The sequence below is a fragment of the Columba livia genome, chromosome 2, assembly GCF_036013475.1.
Source record: "Columba livia isolate bColLiv1 breed racing homer chromosome 2, bColLiv1.pat.W.v2, whole genome shotgun sequence".
Taxonomy (NCBI): domain Eukaryota; kingdom Metazoa; phylum Chordata; class Aves; order Columbiformes; family Columbidae; genus Columba; species Columba livia.
Window position 1 is genome coordinate 110,901,031 of NC_088603.1, and position 27,885 is coordinate 110,928,915.

Here is a 27,885-nt window from a genome sequence, read left to right on the forward strand (position 1 = left end):
AATCAAATATTTCAGAAAAGGTAAATGTAGCAATAATTAATGTTTGAAAGGAAGACTTAACACTGTGCTGCTTCAAACATGTTTTCCATTTCAAAGAGTTTTCAGCTTTAGCCGTAATACACCCCCAAAATGTTTGCTCTTTAAATTTGGCTTTGCCCCCAGAAATAATTTCCCTTCTTGAAACTGAAAACAGCAGTGACAGCTCTTCTGCATGTTAAGACGTCACTACTTAAAATCTGATATCTCCTATCCCCGCGGGCTCAGAAACCGGAGCTTTATATCGCTGCAGAGGGTTGATCTCCAGCTGCCTAATTGTTCTGTGCAGCTGCTTCTTTCAAATCCTGTAAGGACTTGATGTATCAAAGTTGAAATTATCAATTTCTGGCATGAAAAGTTTTATACATGTATTTGGTTGTATGCTTTCAAAGCTTGAGCCATACAGAGTTGGGCACATAACAAATACACAATAAATTATTCTTTGAAAACTGAAACTCTAAAATATTTTTAGTTGTTCTCATATTATGTCTTCATTCAGGAAAGATGCAGCTACAGAAGACTTGAGCTGGTGAAAACTTACACCCTCTGACATTCATTCTGAGCTTTTGGTAGTGTAGTGTAATGAAATACAATACAATGTTGGCTACAAAATACGTTTCTCGCACAGCTGCCCTTTGCATTCATAATAATGAAAAATACCCAGTCCAAAGCAGTATTTCATAACACACTGTAAACAATGTAATCTGATCTCAGCAGCGTGAAGATGGTCAATTAAACAGAAAGTCAAGCAACCAGCCACCTGTTAAATCCCTTCACTGTCCCTCCATCATGGAGAAAGCTCACCCTGTGCTCAGGCTTGCCCAGGGTCTTTCAGAGAAGGTGAAAGCCCGAAAGGTCACCCCATAGGGCTGCCAGGAGCATCCCAACTGGGTCCTGCAGTGGGTCCCGCTAGAGTCACCCAGCTGCCGACAACCAAGTCGGTCCTACTGCATTTGATATCTGCCGAAGTTGTTGAGTTTTGACAGATCTGACAGCGTTAATCATATGTTTGGTGTTAAAAGCTTGGGGTTTGACATAATGATAGACCTGCATGTCTTAACTGAAGGTTTTAAAGCTTCTTTGAAACAATGAAGGATGGCATCTTCATGGATTTTATGACAGACAAACAGTATCATATGTTCTTCCTTGTTTTTCCGTGGAAGTCGAGTATCTAGACCAATGACTATCATTAAACTATTTTTCTTCAGATAACTGCCATATTAACCATGAATGCCACTAGTGAAGGATTCATTTTCTGCAGAAAAACAAAGCAACTTATGGCATCATAGTGTTGTGCTTTTTATGTCATGTTGGTTAACTTTAAAATTATTCCTGATTTTAATCAGTCAGGACAGAACGGTGTAGCACCATGCAGGTGAGTATGTCAGCAGGCAAAAGCTGACAGTTTTACAGTTGCTTTCAAAATTCTGTCCTTTTGGTCTCATCCCCACATTGCATAGTATACAGATGGATCCTCAGTTCATAAAAAGCATTGACACTTCTCTGTAGCAAATAACAATATGCAAAGACAGACCCTTGCATATGCCTTGCTATAGGTTAACCATGTTGTATCGCTTAATTGCTCCTGAAGTTTTTTTAGAAAGGAGTATAAAATGACTTTGAGTTTGTTTTTGAAAGATTAACTAAACCAGTTCCTGGTCCGGCAACACAAACAAATTAATTTATACCAAAAATCACATTGGAGCTTAAGCCTTTGTATTGTTTTAGAAATGCCTGGAAGTGTGAAGTGGGTTGGAATTTCTGTGTTTCAGTCAGAAATGTAAATGTAAGACTTGGGTTTTGTCTGCCTCTTCTGAAAGGAAACATGCCCATGTCCACTAAGTAACATTGTTTTGAATGATGAGCAGGTGCTTGTTGATGTGAGGTTTTGCTGAGATTAGGAGTAAAAAAGTTCAAGGGCCAAGTTTTCCAAATAATTTCACTTCCATGTTTATCAGCAGAGTGAATCCTGCGAATCCGCTGTAGAGAAGAGGTGACCAGATCATGTCCAGGATGTGAAAAAGGGAGTCAGACCTGATGTATATCAACACACTTTTTAATGCAACATAGCTAAACTATTTTACAAGTAACTGATAAATTGCTGTAATTTGTAACGTGTGTCATTTATCTTGTTCTAGTGACTGTCTGAAAAAAAAATAAGCCGATTATGCTTGTCATGTGTTACCTTACACTGTGAGGGATGACTTTTGCTGGCATTAGTTTTGATATTTTAAGGAGATTTTTTTCCTTCTGTAGTTAGTTATGCCATTATGCCATTCATGTTCCCTCTTAATTGTCCAAGTGAGAGGAGTTAATCTTTTTAATACATTTAGGTAATTAAATAGAGCTTTGTAGTTTCTTTTTTTATGTATCACTAGGTCTTTCAGAATCCACTTAACTACATTTTACTAGTTCCCTACTCCTGTTCTTTGTACAAGCACTCTTCTATAAAGTGAAAATTTTTTACTCTACCCATACAGACATCAAAAGGCAGTTGCACCTACAGTAGGTTTAACTCTCAAAAAGTACTCCATAAACATTTTCAAAATGGACCTCTTCAGTGGGAAATATGTGTAAAAAAGTCATATGATGATTTCTGAAATTTTGTTTCATTGCCACTGAAGAAAAGAAGATTAATTTCTTTTCCTCATCAGACCGTTATTATTTCCTGCTGAATTCAGTGTTGTGCATGTGTGGTTTCAGATGCTGTATTTCTTTACTTTTGTGATATATCTCCATGATATCATTCACATTTTTTAAACTAATTATGAAAATACTAAACACTGATATTGTATTTTTCATTCTGGAAACAATCCATGAATGAGAAAAGTAAGGATTATTAGCCCTGTATCACTGATGAGAAAGCTGAAGTAAAAAGGGAATTAGAGCATGAACTTTAACCTGGACATTCTGATTCCAGTCTTGTAAGTGCTGGTAACATTAAGCTTCTCATCTGAATACTGAAGTTTTCTCCTCATAGTAACAACATATATGCAGTGGGTTTACACTGGCTTCTAATTTAATTCCTGTTCATTTAATCTCATTTCAATTCAGAATTAGGATGAAAGAAAAATAGTATTAATTATAACTATTAGCTCTTACCTTGATAATTTGTTTTTCAATCAACAAACATTAAAGCGGTCTGTTAGGAGTGTTTATGCTGGTTTTAAAAGTTCAGAAACTGAACAGGGTAACATATTTCATGACTGAAAAGTTGTGCTTTTCCAATCAATACACTGCTAACAACATTTGGCAAAGTGATTACTTCATTAAGCTTTGGCAAACTAGAGTTACTTGTCATCACCTAGATGAAGACTACAGAGCAAGCATGCTCTCCATGACAGCTGGACTTCTAATGCTTCTTAGAGAGAGGAATAGATGAGATGAGGTTACTTCTTTTCTATAAGCATTGATGCATCTACATGAAAAATTTTGTTTAGCATCCTCCTAGGAGTCTTGCTTGTAACCTTGGTGGTTTACTTCACTTTTTTCCTACTCACCAAATTAAAACTAGTTTCTTTCGACAAGTGTTTGCTTTTGATGTTTAGAATCTAAAACTTCATGCAAACAGTCAAGTTACCCAAGTGTTTTATATCTATCTTGAGTTTCTGGACTTTCATGTGAGATGGGAAGATTAGCACTTACAGTTGATAAGTTAACTTCATTTCCTAAAAATGGATTAAATCCTTGAGTTTCTTATTTTTTGCAACACAACTGTTTGCACTCATGAGGAAATTCAGCTGAGTTCATTTTGGCAAATCAAGGAAATAAATGGCAAAAACAGCTGTAAGGAAATTAATATTTGGCTATTTTGCTTGGAGTACAGTGAATTTCTCAGTTGGAGTAGAGTTCCTCTCTGCTAAAACCATTAGTTTTGCTGATTTACTGTAAACATTTGAAATGGCATAAGAGAGCCTAATTTCCTGCCTTTCTTTTACCAATAGTACTGCCTGATTCCCACGTGCAGCCCACTCCAGCTTGGAGTGTTTATCAGTACTATTTCTTGTTCTTGTTGTGCCTGGGTGGCAATCTAGGAGCTACGACATATGGGCTAACGCCGCAGTTCACTGCAAAGAGGGACCTGCAGGTCTGTGGGACATTCCTAAACCTCCAAGGAAGTTCAAAGCTGCCTCAGTTGAGAGATGGCCAAGACCACGTCCCTTAAACTCTTGAAACTGAGGAGTTTGCATTGGGGTTTGTCATTCACAAAGAATAGGTTAGAATGTGAATGAAGTTAAGGGCAAGGTAGTTTTGATTTTGTACTATAAGGGTTTCGCAGAAGTTCAGGAGAAACTTTAATCTTGTGCCTACAAGAGGCTTAAATGATCACAGAATCACAGAATCGACTAGGTTGGAAAAGACCTCAGAGATCATCGAGTCCAACCCTTGGTCCAACTCTAGTCCGTTTACTAGATCATGGCACTAAGTGCCATGTCCAATCTCAGTTTAAAAACCTCCAGGGACGGCGAGGCCACTACCTCCCTGGGCAGGCCATTCCAATGCCTGACCACTCTCTCTGTAAAGAATTTCTTTCTAATATCCAGCCTAAATTTCCCCTGGCAGAGTTTAAGCCCATGCCCCCTTGTCCTGTTGCTAACTGCCTGGGAGAAGAGACCAATCCCCACCTGGCTATAACTTCCCTTCAGATAGTTATAGAGAGTGATGAGGTCACCTCTAAGCCTCCTCTTCTCTAGACTAAACAACCCCAGCTCCCTCAGCCTCTCCCCATAGGTCTTATGTTCAAGTCCCTTCACCAGTCGTGTTGCTCTTCTCTGGACCCGCTCCAGCACTTCAATGTCTTTCCTGAACTGAGGGGCCCAGAACTGAACACAATACTCCAGGTGTGGCCTCACCAATGCAGAGTACAGGGGAAGGATCACTTCCCTTGTCCTGCTGACCACGCTGTTTTTGATACAGGACAGGATACCGTTGGCTTTCTTGGCCACCTGGGCACACTGTTGGCTCATGTTGAGCTTCCTGTCAATTAGTACCCCCAGGTCCCTTTCTGTCTGACTGCTCTCCAGCCACTCTGCGCCCAGCCTGTAGCGCTGCAGGGGGTTGTTGTGACCCAAGTGCAGCACCCGGCACTTGGCCTTATTGAACTTCATCCCATGAACTTCATCCCATGATGAACACTGTGAGACCTTAACTGGGGGTGCCAGAGCTCTGCGCTGTTTTAACTCAGGCGAGTTTATCCATCATCCCCAGGGCAGCTGGTACAGAACCCACAGCTGATCCCCCCTCTGCCTGGTGGCCCAGGAGAGGGGAGGACAACGTGGTTGTGGAGGACAGACCAAAGCAGAGGGCTTGCGGACAGGTGATGCCCATGCCCAGGGATGGTGGGGAGCATCTCGCAACAAGGGTAAAAGGAATAAAATGCCCCTAGACCTCAGCAGTACAACCAGGATCTGTGCTGCTGGTAGCAGACCCTGACCTCTGTAAAAAGCAAACATGGAGAAACTTCTGTGCTTGGTGTTTTGGGGAGAAAGCGAGCTTCCTACAGATTCTTTATGGCAATGTGCCCATTTGTCAGCAAATAAAAAAGTTTTTTGAACTCTTAGGGTAATAATAATCGTGTCCTGCAATTAATGCTGTTTAAGTAATTTTGGATCTTACATTTGACCTAATGAGACTCACATTATAGTCATTACCTATTGTCATGATTAGATCATTTAAATAAACATGATGAACAGATTAATCCCTTCTAGTCTCAATCTCTACCTCTGATTTAAGGTGGCAATATCTAAAATCATTTAATCTTGCAATAATGAAACTTCGAGTAGCCAGTAGCATGCTTGTAAATGTCCAGGTGCCAGTGCTAGGGGCTTGATTATTACTACTGAGGCGGGAACTTTAATTTTACCAGCTTGTTTTAGTAGCCCAGGAGGAGATATTTTTAAATCATTCTAGACAAGCAGATCTTTCTTTCCTAATTCTCTGTTCTACAACCCAAATAGAAAATATTGTTCACTTGTTTCCTGTTAACTCTCCCCAAAATGTCGTCCCTCTGCCTTGACCAAAGAAAAAGTAGGCATGCTACCATTCTGCTGGACAACTAGAAACTGTTTACTCATTTTGTTGACCCAGTTCCAGCCAAGCGGTGAATCTGAAATATGAAAAAATCAGACTGTCAAAGACAGAATAATCAAGTTTTCTGTAATATTTGGTTGCCAGTGTCTGGAAAATGGATATGAATAATTTCCAAAAGAAAAGCTTTCAAGAGCATATGTGATTTTGAGGATTACCACGTGCAAGAGGATTATCTGAGAGACAAAGGGGATAAGAGATTACAGCACATTAAAGGGAGTTGTTTTACATTAAAGGTGTGGTATGGTTACACACTGCATAACATAAGGCATTGGCCAGGGAGCCTTCTGCCACAGGGCTACTTGTAACAAGGATGAGGGAGCCAGAAAGCCAGGATTTAGTATGAGTTTTCGAGGTCTTTTAACTTTTCCTTTTTCAGCTCTGTACACCAGTGTTTGAAATACACAAAGATGTTTGCATTCAGAAGTGAATTAACAGCAACGATAATCAGCTTACAGACTCCTGGTCTGTGATATGCTGTAGAGGGAAAAACAAAACAAAACAAAACAAAACAAACAAAAAAAAAAACCACTCCAGACATTTAGGTCAAATATAAAAAGTCTGTGGGCTGGTTGGAGAGAGCATCCAGCTGAATGATCACATGATTCTTTGGAAGGAATGTCTATTCAAATTCACAGCAAAATAGCCTCTTCTCTTTGGCAAAAGGCATATCTCGAATATTTAGTTTCCTTCATCTTGTCTTGCAGGTTTGTTTTCCTCAACTGATTACAGCAAAAATATGGAAAATGAAAATAATAATGGGTGTTTACTTATAAATTATCATGTGATACATTTTTAACAATAAAAAAAAAGTGTATATTTTCTTGTAAATCTTTCATTAAAACAATTGACAATCAGCACTACTATGGCAATAGAGAGATAAGGTGAAGAAGAGCTTAATTCTCTTGCATCCCATTTTGCTTCCTCTGCCTGCAGGTATAGCTTGAAACTCACTTGTAGGTCAGATTTTAGCCTTGAAGCTGTGACAGCATTCCTGTGTATGAATTTGCAGCTGCATGACAGTTCCACATGGTTTGTCCCAAGAGCAGAGCACAGCAATTCATTAACCCTGAACTATCATCCAGCCACTTGACATATCCCTGCATGTATCTTGACCCTCTCGGGACTGGGGTGGTAAGTTCCAGTATTATCAAATAAAGAAACCAGACACATTGCAATAAGCCTACCATTTGTGTAAATTAAATAAATGGAGGGAGCATGTTAACGAGTCTTCGGCATCGTGAGCCACTCAGCAGTGGTGGAGCTCAGGGCTGTACTTGCCATGAGGTGCTGATGTCCACCTGCAGACAGGAGGTCTCTGAGCCTGATGGACACACACTGTCCCTCCTGCCCAAAGCGTAAAATACCATCGACCAAGAGAAGAGGGTTTATTGTACGTTCATCATCTGGCAGGGTTTCCCAGGGCTGTGGTGGAGGCAGTAACAATAGCAGGCAAACACCAGAGGGAGTTATTGTTCTACTGGAGATCTAGGAAAGGAAAGCTTCGGGATACGCTGCATGTAAATAGCGTGACTGAGTTTTCTAAACAAAGAAAAAAGTTCAGATGACATGACTCTACAAAAATGTAAATGTTGAAACCATTCATTCTAGTGATGGTTGAAAGAATGTGCGTTCTTCATCGTTTTTCAGTGCTGACTCCAATGTACTGATTCTTTGTACCAAGGAGGGGCTACATAGCACTCACATACAGTCCAATAACTTTTGAAGATCTGTTTGCGCTGTTAGGAGTTTATAGTTCAGTGTCCAGAGCCAGATGAGCAGAAAATAAGAAATAGCCATTTTCACTTTTTTATTACATGAGACTTTTCTCCTGGTCCATCCACAAGTGTCCTGCATCTGTGTCTGAGCTGGTTAAGTCCTTCAACCTCCAGAGTCCTGATGCCCAGGTATGCTGCATGCTGAAAAGGGACCAGGATGCAACCATGTCCCCAGGTGTCCTGCTTTTCCATTGGAGCAAATCTGGTAACACAGATAAGAAAGAAGTAAGTGGGTTATCTACTCACTGAAAATTAAAGCTTTTGGCAACTTTCAGAGGATCCTTTATATTTCTGTCCAGGATCCTATCTATTTCTACCCAGAGAAACCCAGATGATAAAAAGTTGCAGAACTGTTCCCTGCAATAATATATCACAGGTCTAGATTTCACAGTTAGATCTCAAAATACACAAGAAACATGACTGTTCTGCTTCTGTAACTTTGCCCCATAAGTAAAAAGGATCCTTACTTACATACACCACATATTCTTGACCCAAAAGGCACAGTGCCAACAAATACAGCTCTTTGAGCCTCCAGGCGATTGTCAGTGCCCTGTAATTCAGCTCTGCCCTTTCAGCAGCTAATACTCATATTTTCTTCCTGCTAAAAGTCTGTCCTTCTGCCCATGAAGTCTCAGCTGGCCTGTACCAGGAAAAGTGAATCCAACAGATCCACTCCCCATACAGAGGCTCTTGCAACTGCTCAGTTTTCAGTGACTGAAAGAAAACACGCGGACAGCCCCAGGGTAAATCTATGGCAGTATCTTTTAGAAAAACATTTCAATGAACAAGCTGACCCAACTCCATTACAGTTCACACAAAGCTGGGGCAGGTGGGAAGCTTCTCCAGTTCGCTGCTGAACTTCCAAGACAAAGGGCTAAATCTGAAACTCACTCTCTGTTTTTTCACCGCATATAATTAATGCTTCTGTACTGACTGCTTTTAGTTTCTATTATTTACATGGTGCTTAACTTTCCAGAGCCACTACACTGAGGCTCACCTGTGGAATATGAAGACAAGATTTACTCATAACACAATGCAGCTGTCTTTTCAGCAGAAGACTTCAAAGTTCTGTTCTCAAAAGGGTATTCTTTAAAGATCACCCTTTCATTAGACGAATATCAAAGTAAATCCAGGCCGAGCCCAATATTGAATTGTATACCCATGGCTTTCACAATGCTGCCAAGGTGAAGGATTCTGCAATGATCTTTTTTTTTTTTTTTTAACAGTTTTGTTGCAGGTGTGTAAGATCTAATGGAGATGAGCCTATTCTCTTTCTAGGTGTGTCAGCCTTACAGAGCTCACCATCATAAAAAAAGGATCTTGATATTTTTATAATGGCGAGTATAGAAGATGCTTCATACATTCAGGTGGATGACTTGCACTGTAGAGATCTTCCTTTTAAAATATCTTGGCATTACTAGAGGTGGGTGTTTAATTGTTGATTGATTAAATCAGAACCATACACAAATTATCCAGACAGTAAATCTTTTTCTTCCGATAGGTAAAAAAGAACCCTGAAAGAAATAGAACCAAACTCTCATCTTAATTACACCAACATAAATGTAGAAGAGGAAAAAATCTATTTAGGTATTTAATTATGTGGATAGGTGCCTGGTAGAATTCACAGAAACGCCTCTGCAGACCAGATGTTTAAGCAGGTTTAGTTTTGTAAGTTTGTTTAAGTATCATTATCTCTGTGACTTCAGGTCTGATTCCTAGTTGGTTGCAAAGTAATACATTGCTCCTGCTTTTGAAGGTATAAATCAGCATACAGATTTGAATCTTCGTTCAACACTGAGAGAAGTAAAGTATATATGTAAACACCAACTTCAGCCAAGGAAAATCAATCTCCCTGGCCTGCACTTATGGTCAGTGTAAAGACAGGGGCTCCTTCTTGCACTTGAAGTTAGGCTGTAGTGACAGCGTGCTGTCTTCAGAAGTGATACTGTCATACAGTATCTCTGTCCCTACTTTACAGTTTATTGCTCCCTCCAGCTCTGCTAATGTGGCTATTTTCTGGAGCTGTGCTGTGAATCTGGCTACAAAAAAAAAAAAAAAAAGGCAGGGAGAAACGAGTGTAAAAGCAGTGATGTGCATCATGTACCTGACTTTGTTGCCAGCACCATCCAATTGATGTGTTTTTGTCCAGGTGGGGATGTAGCGAGGCAGAAGTGGCAGGACGCGGCTAAAGTATCTGCATCACTACTACCGCTAAAGGTGGCTGCCATCAAACCTTGTCCTTAATACATGCTCCAAAAGGAGCTGAAATGATCCTTTGTGAACAGCCTGTTCACTGGGGCTGTTGTCATTATGGACTTTTAAACATTTCCATGCAACATTTCTGCATGAGGCTAAAACATTTCTATGTGACTTGCCCACAATTCCTGAGTAGTGCAGGTGTTTCTTCTGCACCAGTATTGTAGCACTGTGGTAAAGGGAAATAATCTTTTTGTAAAGTAACTTTTATGATGAATTCTGCTGGTTAGTCTGTAGAACACTGCCTTGCTGAGGAATGGGGAGAATCGGCACAGGAGCTTCTGGGTCTAGCAACTGTCATCCATTGAGTAAGATACCCAAAACAAGCTGTTTTATAGACCTGAAGCAATAAGTTGTCATCACCCAAAACAGAAAAACATGGTGAATATCTCTTAAGACGCAAGTGAAATGGCAAACACAGGAGCTGGGGCATTGATTCGCTGAGCTATACCTGTCAGTGCATGACAGAAACAACAGAAACTCATATGCATACATCAAAAATGCTAGATATAGAACAGAAAACCTCAGGGCATGATGCTGAGAGTGGGTGGGAATATGGAGTGACTATTTTTGGTTAAAGTATGTGCTGATGGCCGCTTAGATTTGCAAGACAGAAACCTTTGCTTCTTTGATTCTTCCAGAGTTGAAGGAAGTCAGACTCCCTTTATCCTTTGTTAACAAAGATTCAAAGATTAATGATTACACTATCACCACAGTCCTTTCCCAGCAGTAGCAACCATCTAATCCAAAACTGACTAGCATCTCAACTCAAAAAGGAATAGCAAGGTCACGTGCTTATGAATGTTAAATTTACTCATCAGATAAGAATGCCTGTGGAAATGACACGTCCTCTAAACTGTTGGAGCATTTGTGTAAAACCAGGGCACTACTAACAGTTAAAATTTGCAATGCCAAGCATGACTTACATTCAAAAGTAATCACTGTTATGTTACCTTAAAGCTCAGAAGGCTTTGCCAGATAGCATGTACAGACAGCAAAGCAGGCATTTGTAATATGAAGCATCATTTCTCACTAGGATCTTTCAGGATCTGTGTCTGTGAAGAGAATCCCACACCTCAGGAATAAGAACAAAGAAAAAAGGTCAGCTTGCTCTTGGGAAAAAATGGCTTGCAAAGCTCATATAGTTGTTCTTTAATAATACTTTTTTAGAAGCCGGTGCTTTTGAATGCCTACTTTGAACAACACCCACCCTTTGGAGCCCTTTCATGAGGACTTAGAACATACAACAAATGAATCTTAGTCACAGCAGTGTGTGCCTGCGTATGTCAGACTGCAAAGAGGGAAGAGAAGGGCTGGACAGAAGTCCCAGTGACAACACAGCAAATTATTTCCACGGGTAAAACTCTTGAATCACATGTCTTTCTCTACAGTGAACTTTCACATTTCCTTAATTTCTAGCTTATGTTTTTACATCAAGGTATTGGGACACTAAATTGGATGTTTGTGGTCTTCTGAAACTGTAGCCCTTCCAGAAATATACTTCATCCACCTAAAATACAGTGTGTCCTACACCATATTTTCCCCAGCTCAGCTAGGTTCACACCCATTTACCAAGTTAGTGTAATGCCTTTTTCAAAAAGGTTTTTATATTAATAAATATTCAATACTCCTTTGAGTCCCTCGACCAGTTTATTCCTCTACTTTTAATAAAGGATGTTTGTTTAGAAAGTTTACGTGATGGTTTTAGACTCTGATGTTATTTTATCTGTGGTAGCCTGTCAGGATTAGTCAGCAAAGTGTTTAATCAATACCTGTCAATGCTGAGCTGTTAGCATATACTTATCCCCCTTCCTACAACACCTTCATTTCATTTATGCAGCAGAATTTGCTTCAGAAAGTTGCATAGGCATCAGCCCAGAATTTGCCTGAGGCTGCTAGCTGAAAACATGTTCAGGTTAGCTGGGAACAGCTCCAGAGGAACTTCTGCTTTGCCTCTGCTGTGTCCAGTCTAACCTGCCACTCACTGGAGCCTGGATCCGTGCTGGGTCCTCTTGGGGAACTGAAAATACATCCAGTCTCTTTGGCCAAATTGGAGAAGCGATCGTCCTAAGCAGTCTATCCTGAATCCAGTCTTACTTCCACAATCTGGGATTGTTAAGGATTTTATTTCTCACCCTGACTCTGGTGTGGACTCGAGGAAAGACAAAATGTAAGCAGAGTACACTTTTGTAAATAAGTTTGAGAGATCTTTTCATAGAAAAGTGATGGGATAGTGCAGTAACAATCTCAGTTTCAGACAGTCTGTTTTCCTTCATCCCTAAAATGACATACAAAACACCCACGCTCCAAAGCATAGCGTGATTCATATTAAAGTCTGTCCTTGGCCAAGCCTGTACTTGACAGTTCTTCTGCTCTGCAGAGGATTATCTCAGGGGGCAGCCAGGGAGAAAACAACCCAAGACTGAAGCTATTTGTATACACACAGATGTGTATTCTTGGGCTAGCATTTCCCTGCCTGACCTCAGGAAGACGTGATGAAACACAGTGCTAGCTGCTGAGCCAGTGAGGCTCTTTGAACTGATAACCATGGCATGTTCTGTGATGTGGTTTGCCTGGAAACCTATTTGTTTCTTTTGAAAATCCAGAATACCAAAATGACATCAGTCGTAGTGTGCACTGAAAAACCTAGGCTGAGATGGCAGACTGTTTTATTCTGTAAATGATTGCAGATGTTTGGGTGAGAGCTGCAAAACACAAGGCTTTCAAATGTCTACATGTGGGGAAGGAAACTAGAGACATATATAAACATGAACATATTTGTTATATCTTACAGCCAGTCAGCTGATCCCATTTCGGATTGGCAGTTATTAAAGATGTGCAAAAATAAGTGGAAACTATGAGAGCTGTGATACTTCTGGTTTAGCGAGTGTTTTTTATTTCTGACTCTATAGGCTTGCCTCCCTTTGTCTGATGCCAGTTGCATACTAGACACATAGAACTGTCAGCAGTCTGAAGAGGCAGCTTAGGAGATGTACTGCTGGTTTTTATTACCACCAGATTGCAAAAGCATATAGCCTGAACTAGTTTTCCAGCGGGCTGAGTTCCAGCTCTACGTCCCAGGAGCCTGCTAAGCTAAGTAAGATGTGGCTGGTACCAATTTAGGAGGCTCTCTAAGTATGTGATGCCCTTTAAGTGACTGAGCAATTTGCCAAAGTCATAGGCATGGGAAGACAATGGGAAGAAGAGTCACTAGCAGAAGAATTACTGGCATTAGTTCTCCCTCCTGATCTCTAAATTTGGTCTTTTTGGTGTTGAATTCCAGAAGGAAGGTCCTAATAGTTCTTGCTGATGCTGGATGAAGATGGTGAGTGAGTGGGGCTGTTGGAGGCCATGGGCACCTGCTTCCCAGCCATAGGAAAAAATAAGTCATCATGGGCCTTCAGCTTCAAAAAGCCAATAGCAGGCAAAATCTGTCACAGCAAAATGGTTTTTGTTTCATCTCACTGGTCCAAATTCCAGCTTATTAATATGTTGTCATATAATAATTCTGACAAGTCCTTCAGCTGACTTGTCATAGCTTAACCCTCTATACAGCTGTGGACAGAGGGTGGAGAGGGCTTTTCTGCTGTACGCTTCCAGTTGCTCCACATAGTTACCTCTAGTTATACTAGTGTTAAGTTCCTCTAAACCTGACTGACATTTCTACAGCTTATTTGTTTATTCCTGATGACAAATAAAAAAGGAAGCTTCAAGCATTTAAGCAGCAGAAAATCTCATTGTTCAGTTTTCTTAAAGTGTCAACTACTTTTTCAAAGCTGTGCGTTTTAACAAACTTTCCATCTTGTGCAACGTACACAGTTGGAAGATGAAAATAATAGTTTTTTTCCTGATCAGTGCTGTACTTTTCCACTTGACAGATGTTTTATTTTGAAGTGTTTCTGTATCTGCAGATGTCCCCTTTTTGTTTCTACCTCTGTCTTTGCATCAGTCAATGTCATCAGCAGTAAGGTGAACAATTACAGGTAGAAAAAGGCAATGAGGCAGTTGCACACATGGTGTATTTATATGAGTGTGCTAAAAAAAGTTGAAATTGAATTGCACGCAGGTAGGGAAGAAAACTCATTGTTTTTATGAAATGTGCCAAGCTATTTAGATCTTTTGTTGTTACTGTATGGGTTCAGCAAGCAACCATACAAATAAATAAAATCCACTAAGGGCTATAGTTGCGTAGGATACTACATCAAACTAGGGAAATTGCTGAACTGCAAGTCACTGGAGCTGGGAGAGCAGCTGGGACAGAGAAAAAACCCTTTGCCTTGTTCTTGTCTTGAGCAGCCTTTCTTGGCCGCTGTCTGTGATGGCTGTAACAAGGTGGAGGTTTGGCTGCTCTTGCAGTGTTGCAGTGAGCAAAACGGCTTCTTAAAACTGATAGAAATCCTAATTGCCAGCACAGGTTTACTCCAGCTAAGAGTTCCACCAATGTGTGTTGCCTTGTTTTCAAGTAATTGCACACAATTGAGACAATGTCTCAAGTGAAATAAAAACAGGTTTCAGGTGCAAAGGTTCAAAAAAAACTCTACAAAAGTTGATTGTGTGTGCTAGAAGGCAAAATTTAACCAATGATTTCTAAACTCATTGCTCATATTCTGTGGTTTGTTCTTTTCTCAGTACACCAACTTCAACAAATGAGTTTGTGTTTAAGATGTCTTCTCATGTGTAGCAATGTCTGATAGGTTCAGTAAAATGTAGCAGCTGGTGGCGGAGGGGAAAGAGCACAAAATCTTTGCTTGTTTTCTCCATGTGAAAAGCATCAGGCAGAATCACAAATTGAAACTGGTGCCTCAAGTGGCACCAGGGACTTGGGCTTTCATCAAGAGCAAGTTGAAGTCAGTATGACAATGGCTGAAGACAGAACCTGACCCAAATACCAAGGCTCGAGCTGAGTTCAGCAAGCTGAACATGGTGAAAACAGAGCACTTGGTGCAATGGTTATTGCATCCCACAGTGTTTAGCTGTGACCTGGGAAAGAGAACCAGCCAGTGCATCTTGCAGGGGACCCTGCCTGAGGAGATGCTGCCACTCCCATGCAAGGAACCTTAATACAGAGCAGCAAGTAGCTGATTGCAAGATGAAAGCATTATTGAAAGAATGTAAGTGCTTGGTTGATCTAACTTGATGGGCCCATCCAAACTCCTGAGCCCATACTCCTAGCATCTTGCAAGATTGCATTCTCAGTAGTGATGGTGAGCATCGAAAGGAAGGGGAGGGAATGGTTCAAAAGCTGCTGTGCTGCAAATAAGGTAAAATGCATTTTTGGTTATGTCATGCAAAAATGTATGATTCAGCTTCATTAGAAATATAATGTAGCAGGTTTCTGTGCTTCAAGTGAAGAGACTTTGAAATCCTGGCTAGTTCTGGGGTAAGATGTAAGCCTGGGTCACATCCAAGCAGAATTTACCTGCAGTGATGGTGGTAGCATGTTATGCTGGTAAGTACTAAAGGCATGCTGGTGCTGGAGGAAATTCGGTGTACTCTGGTTGTTCTGGTCTGAGAGCTGAGGAGCACAGCTGCCTTCATATTCCCCTTTCTTGGGCAACACCACAAATCAAGAAGGCTGTTTTTTACATCACTCTATACTAAAAATTGTTGGCAATTATTTTGAAACAGCTCATTCTTTAGTAGGTACTATCTTGATTACATCATTTGAGGTGTAGGTCTGGAAGCCATATTGCTATTTTAATCTCCCAGTCACAACAGGCAAGAGCACATTAAAATTTGGGGTGGGGGGCTTGCTTGGCCAAGGTGCTACGCAGACATGGTAATTCAGCTGTGTAGTCAGTGGGTCTGTTTAATTCACCAGCATGCTAGAGCAGTTTTTATGAGGAATTGCAATAAGTAATCCAGAGGACCTCAGGGTTTCTGTTTAAATTTTTTTTCCTTTTCCCTGCCTTGGTCGAGAAGATACTTTCAGATCGAGGTATCTGTAGCATATGTTTTGCGCAGGGCCGGTGATAATAGAAACATTTTGCTGGGGTCCCTATATGAGTTACGTCACTTGTTTTTTGACTCGGTAATCTGAGAGGACCCAGCGAGGAAGCCTACTGTCACTGCTGGAGAAAGGATATAGGTCCTGGCGGCGAGCCCAGGCCTGCTCAGCAGATCAAAGGCTCTTCCCTTGGCTCCCAGAGCAGCCGGAAAAGCAGCTGCCCAGTACCCTTTCAGCATCCTTCATTCCATTCCCCCATGCCAGCAAATAACAACTTCTTTTCTCTCCCCACCGCGGCAAGAGTCTCATTTTTATTCCCTCGGTATCCTGCCAAGCAAGGTCCTTTTAAGGAGAACACTGGTGTTTACTACCTGCAGATCCCAGGGCCAGACAGTGGAACTGTGCTGTGCATGCTGCTACATGCTCCTCCCTCCTCCCAGAAATGCTCCCAACTGTTGACCTTAACCTGGAAGATGAGGCAAAACCGAAAAGAACAAGCCATGGTCATAAACCACATGCCATTTTCCAAGCCAGACCGATGGAAGATTTCAATTTGGAAAAGTACTTTTTGTGCCAAAGCAGCGTAACAGCCACGCTTTGAAAGTCTTCCCACTCACCTCCCAGAAGAAAAAAAAAATAGTGTGGCTTTTTTGTGGGCTTCTTGGTGGTGGTTTTTCCTTTTTAAATACATGGCTGCTGTTCTCCAGAGCTGCTGCTTGTCACTGCTGCTTGTTGCCATCCCAGTTAACTGGCTCCTGCCACGAGTCTTGTCTGCTGTGAAAGGAAAGTCAAGCAGACGTGCCAGGGAACTGCAGAGTCTGCAAGAAGAATATTATGTTTGCTATTACAGTGCTGTTTCTGCTTAAGTTACACAATGGGCCGGTTGATGAGAGCCTTTAAAAATAACTGCACGGCGCTTCAAAGGCACACACAGCCCTTAGGTACCAAATTACTGCCAAAAAGGGGGAGGACACCTGACCCTTGGCTGCCCCACAAGCAGTGTCTGCATCGCCAGCACCTTTTCTCCTCCCTGGTTTTGTGAGTTGATCAGACCCATAGTAGTAGGTGAATAAACTGTCCTTCCTGGGTCTGCTAAGGGTCTGGAAAATATTTCTGTAATTGCTTTTGTTAGCACTGTGAGGCACTCCAGCTCGCAATCGCAGCTGCTGCTGTGGGTGCGAGGTTTTCCTCACTCAATAAGCAGTCCCCAAGCATGGGTTTGCTGACTAATGATCTGCCATAATTAAAATTACTATGGGAGCAATGTTTTAAAAGATCTTTGTTCCCAATATGAGCTTCTATAGGCTATTAAAGCTGCGAGCCTTTTGGGAGCTCCTCTGGGGAGCAGAAGCTCTTCTCGCTGTGTTCGCACACTGCTAATAAGGCCTTCATATGGGTTTGCCTACTACAAATTGCCAGTAATTAATAATATTCTATACAGAAGCACTAGAAACAGTTAAAGCATGCACCTGTGGACTGGACTGGTGCCCAACCCAGCTGTTTGGTAGGTCCATATCTGCAGGCACGTTATTCTATGCCTCAGTTTCTCCTTCAGCAAAATTAAGAGAATATGAGACTTAGTGATGCTTGTAAAATGTTTAATGTCTATGGGTGGGTGGTGGAAACCACTGGAAATGACAGGTGCAGAAGCAGTAAAGGAAGACAGAGGTTATTTTCCACAGCTTTGCCTGTTATACCTGATGCTGTTGTAATGGAATCTAATTTTCTAACTCATTTTTCGCATAAATATCCTATATTAGACAGCAGTGGCACTGTAGGGGGAGTTAGAATAAGTGGAGAGAGTGAACTGCAGGATCATTATCACCAGAAATACATATCATTGTTTATTATCATAAAGTACCTCTAACGAGGCACAATTATGCCTCTAATTCTTTTTCTTATTGCTGTTCTTAATTGCTCTTCTCTATGTGTCTCCTGCCACCATTTCTTTGTTATGTGTATTGCAAAACTCTCCAAGGGTCCCAGCAGGCACCAGTATCGAGGAAAGGCAGGGGTATGTGCAGTCATTTCTTTCTATCTCCCTTATCTCTATTCTCTGCCTTTATTGGCATCTTCCCATTTGCCTCTTCCTTCCTCCCTGCAAGTCTGGTTTTGTCTTTACTACGCCTAAAACAAATTATTTTGACAAAACGAATATAAAAAATGGAGGGCAAAACACTCTCCTGTGTTTTGTTTAGTGGAAAAATGCAAGGCATTAAAAAATATCAAAACCCTGGTGGCTCTGTAGGAAAATGCAGGTAACAAGAAAAACAAATGGATCCCCAAAGCAAAGGTGTGGATGGACCAGATGAGAGTCAATCCAAGACCACGCCATGTCTTTATCCCAGGAGAGATATGCAGTAGTTACAGGCCCTGATCTTGACCAGATTTTAGAATTCTAGAAAATTAATCATTACAAGAAGTTTTTAAAGGATTTCAAAGTGTGGGTGAAGAAAGTAATTTGCCTTAAGAGACCAGCTCAGCATTTTCATGATCTTTTTGCTGTCCTGGTAAATCATTTACTGGGGCAAACTTTCAGAAAACTCCCACACAAAGTATGTGAGGCAGAGTCTCCCAGAAGTAATATTAGTCTCTGTTTATGTTTTCCAGACCTAAAAAAAGTAACAGGTTTTAATACCAGAGTGGGACAGGCCCCTGGCTGATCATCTGGGGGCTTGAAATCTTCCCTTCTCTGAAAAAATATTTTGTGAATTGTTTGGGTGTATAAGACTGTTTATTTCTTATTTAACCTTGCTTTTATGTATTTTATTTCTATGATACCTAACATAACAATTCCAAGTACTACCAGAATGCAAGATCATAAATCTTATATCTTTCATCTTTTGAATTAGTAAAATGAAATACAAGACTTTTTTTTTTCCTGTAAATTGGTCTGGTTGATTTTGCTGGTTTAGAGCAGATGTCTGGCTTGAAAAGTTCAGATTTTAAAATATTAACATTAAGGATAAAAGAAGAGAGGAAAGAGGGAATTGTGTGAGTTCGATTCTCCATGCCCATAAGAGGCTCCCAGAAAATCTGGGATCACCATACATGACTTCTAGAATGTTACATTTTAAAATATATTCATCCGTTATGGGGTTTTCCCTGATATAAAATATACAAAACTGTCTACTGCAATTTGTATGCAGCAGCAACTCCAGATCCTGAAATACAGTGAGTACCTAAAAATAATGAGATGCAAAAAAGGCATGTCTTTCTACTTATTTATATGCTGATTTTCAAACCGTTCAGAGGCAACTGCTTCATTACAGGAATACTAACCTAATTTGAGGACAGGAGCTTTCAGAAAGGTATTTTAACAAAATACCTTCTGATAAAATGTAAAGATTTGTCAATACTTACTAGAAATGGGACTTCTTGGAAACTTGGGTAATTTCAATTATTACTTTCTACAAGGCCATGACCATTGTCTCATCATATGTGTCAGCACGTGCTGAAAGGGAATAGTGTAAGACGCACAAGGAATAACTTCGTACTGTTTTTCAGCAAGAAAAAGAAAAAACAAGTGTTGAAAGGGTTTTGTGTAAATTACAATATATGCACAGAGAAACTTGCTATACATGCAAGTGGAACATACCTTTTTTTTTATTTGCACATAGTACAAACTGATGGATTTTAATAAAGCTCCTACATCCAACATGTATAAGCAGCCAAGTTTTGCTGCAAGATCCAAGCAGAAGCAAATTGTGTCATTTGATGTCGTTTGTTAAAATGTAAGCCTCAGGTGATAGATGCAATTCCTCACAGTAGCTCCTAACACTGAGTTTTCCACTAAGAATAGTGCAAAATAGCGCATAGGAGGTCCCATCTGAATATGAGAAAAAACTTCTTTACTTTGGGGGTGCCAGAGCACTGGAACAGGCTGCCCAGAGAGGTTGTGGAGTCTCCTTCTCTGGAGACATTCAAAACTCATCTGGACACAACCCTGTGTGATCTGCTCCAGGTGATCCTGCTTTAGCAGGTGGGTTGGACTACGTGGTCTCCAGATGTCCCTTCCAACCCCAGCCATTTTGTGATTCTGTGAAGAGGAACACATCCTCGTTCTCTCATTAATTAAAAGGTGTGTGTCCTGACTGCTATCACAAAGCTTACAGGTTGAATAAAGAAGGAGTTTCTGCCAAAGCAGAAGCGAAGACAGCGCAGGAGTCCAGGGATGACAGTTCATTAAGAGACAGTACTTCCAGAATTTTCCATGTCTGGCATTTCTGTGACAAGCAGCATTAATGACAGAGTGCTACAGATGTTTCAAGATTCCCATCATTGTCATCTCACAGCAAAATTATGCACCAGCGACTTCTGAATAAAAAGCTGATTTTAGCCTGGTTTCCTAAACCTGCATTATCCCATTGCTTGCAGGCAAGCAAAGTCCAATAACCCCTGCTCCCTTGAATAATTTTTTAACCCGTTGATCCATTCCAACCCAATTTAAATGAGGAAAAGCTCTCAGGAGTACTTACATTCTGCTGGGTTTTATGAAAATCAGTGCTGGGGGTAGGAAAGTGCAGCTGGGTTTTGCAGCCCCACTGAAAAGCCCCGCAGCTCCTACCCTGGCAGCCCCAAAATGTGAGAGCGAGTGGGTGATGCTGGCTCAGCCAGACCCCTGGGAGCTGGTGGCACTGGGGTCCCAGAGATACCAAAAAGGGGTGAATCAACAGAGCACCTGGCAAAGCGGAGATGGAGATACGGAGAGAGGAGGGGCTGAAGTGAGAAAGAAGTTATCCAGGGAATAACAGGCTTTGTCTGCTTTTTCTCATGGAAAAAATGTTCTCGCCATTGCCAGCCTTCAAACTTGGAGGTCGTAATTGTGGCCTCAGAATAAGAAGTTTGTGGTTTTTTCATCAAGATGATCTCCCCTTGCTTACCCACAACATCTGTGGAGCAGCTATAGTGTTTTAAGCTCTCTCAAACTTACAATTCAGAGCTAACCTTCTGAAACAGCTAATTGAAATCGAGTGACAATAACCTATATTAAATGCTGTCTAACCTGTAACGTCACAGGTGTAAAATGTGATAATAAATATCCCCTCATACAGAATCATAGAATCATTTTGATTGGAAACCTATGTGTCCCCCAGTTCATCAAGAAAGTTTTATTCCCCTTGCCCCAGATAGTATTTACCTGGTACACAGACCTGTTCCTTGCTCCCTCACTCATCTCTGCTCCTGCCCACGGCTGCTCTAGGGCTACGTCTGCCTCTTTTACCTCCGTATCTCACGAAGACAGTGTTAGCTGTTTGCCAGCGTCAAAGCAAATGTGGCTGCAAAAGTGTTTGCACACGGCAGATATTTTGAACAACCTGCTGTGAAGGAATTTCTGCTGGAAACAGAAAAAAAGAAGTTTAAAAAAAATAGCTGGTATCTCAAAATACTTTCCTCACTGCAGGAATCAGCTGAGGAGGAAGGTCAGGAGAGAACAGCGTAACACTGTTTGCAGATAACACGGGGGTAAAGGGAAGAAGGCAAAAGACAGTAGAATTTGTTCATAAAGGAGTGAAGGAAACCTCTGGAAGCACAAAGGAGATGCTAATGTGCCTTTAAAGTACATTTAACGTGGGATTGCTGACATGTCATCACAAGCACCAGCACAGGGCTGTTACATGGGTCACTGCAGGGACAGGGTTACGGTGCCCTTCTGTAATCTTCTTGGATTTATTTCATATTTAACTTTGCCACTGAATTCCACCTTGGATAATGTTTGGGTTGCGAATAACTACCACAGCACTCCATTTTTTTAAATCTGACTGGGTGATAGGGACTTTTAGCCCCACTCCCCTACATAATTCTTGTCTGAAAAGTAACATAAAGTCTCTTTGAATGGTATTCTTTGCTCTTTCCAGGTATTTCTCACAGAAAGTTCAAAGAGCACTTTTCATTTCTCAGCTACTCAGATTGTTTTTGCAGGCATTTTGAAGTTGCTGGTCTCTCTGCCCTTTACAAAAGTTTCCATTAACAAACAGAGAACAGGAACAGTCAGGTGTGATGAAAATTGCTCAGCCACACAACATAAACACCAAATATACCAAGCTATAGTTGAAGTGAGCTGTTTCTAAACAAGTGCTAAAACATGACCTAGCTCCATAAGAGGTGTTATAGAATCATGTTGCATAGCAAAAAATGTCAAAAAACTTTTTGCAAGCTTTGTAAATAGAAAAAGGGGTATCTACATTGGTTATTGGTTATAAACACTTTAGCCCAGGCTGCTTCTTAATTTAGTTCCACTGGCACAATCACAGCCTTCTGCATTTCAAAATACAGAGCCATCCTCATTCTTCCTTACCACAAAAATGTGTTTTTAAGAGCAAGCAAAAAGGAAAGAAAAAGCGGCGGCACTCAGAACTTGTTACTGATGTCTGAAAACTTGCACCAAAAAAAAAATGCACACCTTCCAACTGCAAGTTCTCATGGTTGGATTTTGACATGGAGGTGGAGGGAGGGCCTTGAGAAAGGGTGAGAGTCTGAGCTGAATGTGCTCCAAGTATCTGTATGGAAGCTGGTGAGCCCCAGCTTGCCTGTAATCCTGGGGAGCAAGACTTGCTGGGGATGCTGCCACTGAAGGAAGAGGCAGCATCAGCAGGCAGATAGCCCCATTTTTTGAGGACACCTGGCCAGCAGCAGTCACCGAGTCCCGTCCATTGTCTCGCCTTTGATGGCAGTAGGAAGAACAACCCAAAAATACCTGTGCCTGAGCTCTTGCCCCTTCCGTCTGGGTCCCTCATGCGTGGGGTGGCAACGCTGAGCTGTGCAGGTGGTTGTTGGAAAGGCTGTTGTTACAGGTACAGCGTACACCCAGGCTGGGACACAAACCACACTTGTCAAGCACAGGAGCTTCATGTATTTGACAGCAGTGGCCTTAACCACTCCTTGCATTGACTCAGAGTTTCTGTACTTCCTCCAAAATATTCTCTTAATAATTTTGAAATGAGTAAAAAGTAGCAGATATTGCTTTCTGCTCATTGCTTATTGATATATGTATTAAAGATCATGAACAAAATGTAGACAAAATGCATCTGGTGATAGGGGCAGAACCCGCCATATTTGCTTAAGTCCTTGGCATCTTCTGGCACAGCACATAGCTTGCTATTAATATTTTTCTTTTTTATTTTTAATGTATCAGGCCCATGAAAGCGGGGATTTATTTGTAAGTCTATCTGAACAAATAGCTCCAAAGACAAAAGGTAATTGCCTAATGCTCACCACTGTGGTAGCAACAAAAAATTAATTATTAATGAGAAGACTTCACCATTTTTACAGACTATTATGCCTTGTGGGATGGGGAATGTGCTTCATTAGGGAATTCTCTTAAAAAACAAATGTAAACCAAATACACAGTCAGCTCAAGGTCTTCACCTCAGAAATAATTATGTCCGTAGCTACACACTGCCTGTTGGCTAAATGTCATTCAAGGTCTTCCTTGAAATTTTAGAAGCATAAGTAATAACAGATTAACCAAGTTCCTGAAGAGTATTTTGAGGGTTATTCTTTAAAGCAAGTAAAATGTGGGACATGGCTCAGGGCAGAAAGAGAAGACACCATGAACCTAAAGGGACAAATCCTCTGTTTACATTTACTGCAGGGTGCAGAAGTGACTAAGAGTCATATGCACAGAGAGAGTGAAAAAATGAAACAGGTTTGGGGAAATTAGTTCAAATGGTACCTACACATTTAGGATCTGTAAGGTTGAGAGTAGCAAGTGCAAGTGCACTTGGCTGAAGCCCAAATTCCCTATGAGGCACAAACAGGGATCACAATATTCAGAAATTCAGGGTCTTATTTGACAGAAAATAAAATACAGGAGCATGAGTGTCCAAACATACATGTTGTATAACAGGGCTCCTTAAAATAGTTGCCGGTAAAACTACTACAAAGAAAGAACTGTATTTTTAGTCAGTCCTTTGTCAACTTAGCTACCCTCCATTTCTGCAGATAGGGGTGATGTCCCCAGGAATCCCTCAGACAAGGGGCTCCCCCAAAGCCTGGGAGATTATCCAATTGCAGTTTAAAGAAACTTAGAGCAAGGATGACTGAGTAAAGACAGAGGCCTCTGAGAGCATTAGGAAAAGAGAAATAAAGAGTGTGAGGGAGCAGTGTGTGAGAGAGCAAACTTCAGTTTCTCATATGAGTAAAGCTGGGAGAATTATACCTGACCTTAGGTTTTGGGGTGAGTGGATCCCAGTGTCAGGCCTGGACCTGCCTGCTTTCCTTCCTTTCCTTTCTTCTTTTCTTCTACTTTTCTCTCCTGTCATGCAGAGACTCCAAATTTAGACAAAAAAGTTGCATTGTTTCTTATGGAGGCTTGTTAGCTTTACATCCGTTAACAAAAAGGGACTCTTAACTGAAAGGCTCTGTTTGGGGCAGTGGCAGCTGATAATAAGACTGTTGTTAATCTGGGTTGAGCCAGGGGAGTGGTAGATGGCTCCTTCTCCTGGGAACGCAAGGGAGGTGCCAGAGAGCCATTGCCTTGGGAATCCACCCAGAGCAGGCTGATCAAGAGCTGCCAGTTCTTGCTAGTTCTCTCTAGGTACTGGCAGTTGTCCACAGAAGGAGACCATATTATCACACCTGAAAGGAGAACTGCATGATGATGCTTCTCCATCCCATGCCCGTCACAGGCTGTGCCATCCCAGGGGTGGCCCAGGAGAGTGTGCAAGTGATTCACAAGCACCTGCTACTGACTACTGTCAGTCCATTTACTCTTCTTTACTGCTAACAACCTCTGCCCAGCCCAGCTCACCCTTAGGCATGGCTGGGCAAACCTTAGTGTTTAACCCTTGCAGCTTCAGGTCTGACCTTTTGCTCCTGCCAGCAGGGCTGTGAGTCAGTGGAGCAGCACAAGGTAGCAGCTCTGCCTCACAGTGCAGCCCTGTCCCGTGTTAGATTGCCCTACATGCAGGGCAACACTTTCTGCTGTTTGGAAATCCAGCGTTGATCCAAGTGATGTTATATGGGACTGTTGTTCTCCTAGAGCTCTAGCAACCTTTGGGCAGGCTGCCTGTTGGATTGAAAACTCTGCATTTGAGTTGTCCTCAGTGCAGATAGGGGTGTTGTCCTGCTACGGTGACCTCCCATCCCCAGCAGAACACCTGTGGCTTGCTGTGGCTGCTGGTCCCTACAGACATGCGCTCTTGAACTGGCTGAAGAGTTTTACTACAAAATTATGGCGTATTCTTACTACACAATATCCATGCACACAAAGCCAGATATGGATCTATTTATTTTCAGTTTATACCTGTGTAGTTCTGTTGTCCTTGGTGGATTTACCCAGGTGTATGTCAGACCAGAATCAAAGTCTCTGCTCTGACAGCGAAATGGAAGTCAGGAGCTGGACTGTTGTGCTAAACAAAACACATGATTACCAGGAGAAACGACTTGGCAGGAGTTGAAGCACCAGACATACAGAAAAATGTTTGCTTTGAAATTCCAGAGTCTTGACTGTCCCTTTGGTTTTTTGGAATGCTTTGATTTAGTCATGTGGGGTGAGAGCAGGCTGCAACCTCGCAAGGGCACGGGGAACAGTACCTCTTGTGCAGCTACAGGAGATGTGAAGGGAATTAACTTCAGGGAGACAGCAGATGTATACATGGTTAAGAGAAGTTTGGCTGGCTTATAAAACTTATTTCCACCACAGGATCAAAAGCAGTTACGTGTATAAAATATATAATCCTTGGGTGTGTAATGTGTAACAGGACATAGCAACATAAGTGAGGGAACAACTAATTCATTGCATGGAAATAGCTGAACAGTTTGACTTTCAATTGCTTGAGAGCAAAAGAAAAGAAGGCTTCTACAGTTTCCACAACTGAAAATTATATATGCCCATAAGGAAACGAAGATTTGGTGCATTTTAAATAACCCATTTTATGATTCATTTTCAGAAGCAAACCTTCCAAGCCAGCTCTGCTTGCTTTTGGGTGCAGCTTACAGGACAACCCTTGCATCAGCAGAATGAACTGTTGATACAAAACTACTTGCTGTACTGGACTGTCTTTCGGATTTGCTCACGCAGTCAGCATCTAAAGGCAGCTTGCTCACACTTTCTGCCTCTGCTTATGTTACCAGCTCAAGTGTGACTGTAGTTTGTGCCCTCCAAAAAAATCTCTTAGTCTCAGAAAAACAGCAGTGAGACTGGATGCAGTCCCCATGTTGTTGGGGAGCTTCTGCTGGTCTCCTATCCTAATACACATCCAGGACCATGCATACATTGTTAATGGGGCTTGCATAAGAGGAGAGAGAAAAAAACACTTAACTGAAATTTCCTTATAACTTCAGTAATTCAGTCCTCTTATATGGCTTTTATATAGTTTTAATAAGTGCTGATAAGTGTTTCTATTTATTTTTCATTGTTATGTTGACATTTTGTTTCTAGGATGAGAATAAAAATAGGATGAGGGGAAAACACCGATTAGAAGCTTTAAAACAGAATGTTACAAAAGGAAGGAAAATTGAATAATGCCATGAAAATGTGCTCATGTTCCAAATGCAACTATGGAGAAATGTTCTGATTAGAATTTAAAAATTATGTTTGCCCACTGATTTGCTAGTGGGCTGCAAAATTTCTACAGCCATATTAAGAAAGCACAAATTCCACCTTAGGTCCCGAGACTGGTCACACAGATAAACCTCACAGAAGGTCTCTGATGATCCAGTTGGAGGGCACAAGAAATGTGCCGAGCAGGGAACAAGCACAAGCCAGGTTACATGTGAAAGGTTTTCTCTGTATGGGACCTGTTACCTGAGATCACTCATTTGATGCAATCTGTGAAATCTTTACAGAAATGAGTCTTGCCAGCCGGAAAAAAAGAAGAGGTAGGCTAGAATTATTGATGTCTTGACTCCAGATTTCTTGCCCATACTTTTGAATCTCCTTTGGTTTCATTTTTTTTTGAACAGGCTTCCTCCGGAGGTGGTCAATGCCCCATCCCTGTCAGTGTTTAAGAGGCATTTGGACAATGCGCTTAAGACCACGCTTTAACTTTTGGCCAGTCCTGAATTGGTCAGGCAGTTGGACTGAATGATAGTTGTAGGTCCCTTCCAACTTAGATATTATTCTATTCTATTCTATTCTATTCTATTCTATTCTATTCTATTCTATTCTATTCTATTCTATTCTACGCTATGCTATTCTAATTCTAATTCTAATTCTAATTCTAATTCTATTCTGTTCTATTCCGTTCTACCCTATTCTACTTAACATTACACTTCACCTGTAAGCACATGTTGAACCCTTGGGAGAATATAAAACTTGCTTTTAAAAGGTCTTAAACTGTGTTAGGAGGTGGGACAGCAGCTAGGACAAGGTGGGAGTATTTTAAGAAATGTAAAAGGTGGGGGTTTTAACTGAAAATGAATGGGGTTTTTTTTGTGAGTTGGGTTGCTTTGGCTGTGTCTCTGAGAATTCTGCAAGCCCTCTGACAATGCGTACTGCAAATGGCACAGTTAAAACTTGTCCACAGCAGAGAGGAAAACTGAATTTCATACATAATTTACAATGTGCTACAGTGATTCCATAAGGTCAATATCTGTTGTTAACTCGGAGGAAATCAGAGAGGAAAGAAAGGAATGTTTGTTCTCACTGGTCTTTGGAAGAGCTGTCCACAAACTGCTGATCTCCTTTGTGCAGAACTACACAAACAGCAAAGCGGAGCCCTTCTGCACATTTACAAGCACTGTGTCTGAGATAGATAAACTCTGCAGCTAGAATTGTATCTCTCTGTCTCCAGAGTTTCATCTCAGAGCTTGTAAAAAATGGAGAAAAGGGATCAA

At 41.3% G+C, this 27,885-nt stretch overlaps 1 protein-coding gene and 1 long non-coding RNA gene across 10 annotated transcripts in view; one reads left to right on the plus strand and one right to left on the minus strand.

Moving 5' to 3' along the window:
• DLGAP1 (DLG associated protein 1) overlaps positions 1 to 27,885 on the plus strand; it is a 410,661-nt gene that overhangs the window by 334,360 nt on the left and 48,416 nt on the right. The window lies entirely within an intron of this gene.
• Positions 5,863 to 27,831, minus strand: LOC110357030 (uncharacterized). 3 transcript variants are annotated; one of them, XR_010470471.1, is made up of 6 exons: positions 24,271 to 27,831; positions 21,245 to 21,442; positions 16,722 to 16,922; positions 16,476 to 16,570; positions 11,111 to 11,232; positions 5,863 to 8,103 (listed from the first exon to the last, which is right to left on the minus strand). It is a non-coding gene; the product is annotated as an uncharacterized LOC110357030 (long non-coding RNA). The 3 variants fall into 3 exon arrangements; XR_002410448.2 differs by having other exon boundaries at positions 21,245 to 21,439; positions 24,271 to 27,830; XR_002410449.2 differs by lacking the exon at positions 16,476 to 16,570 and having other exon boundaries at positions 21,245 to 21,439; positions 24,271 to 27,829.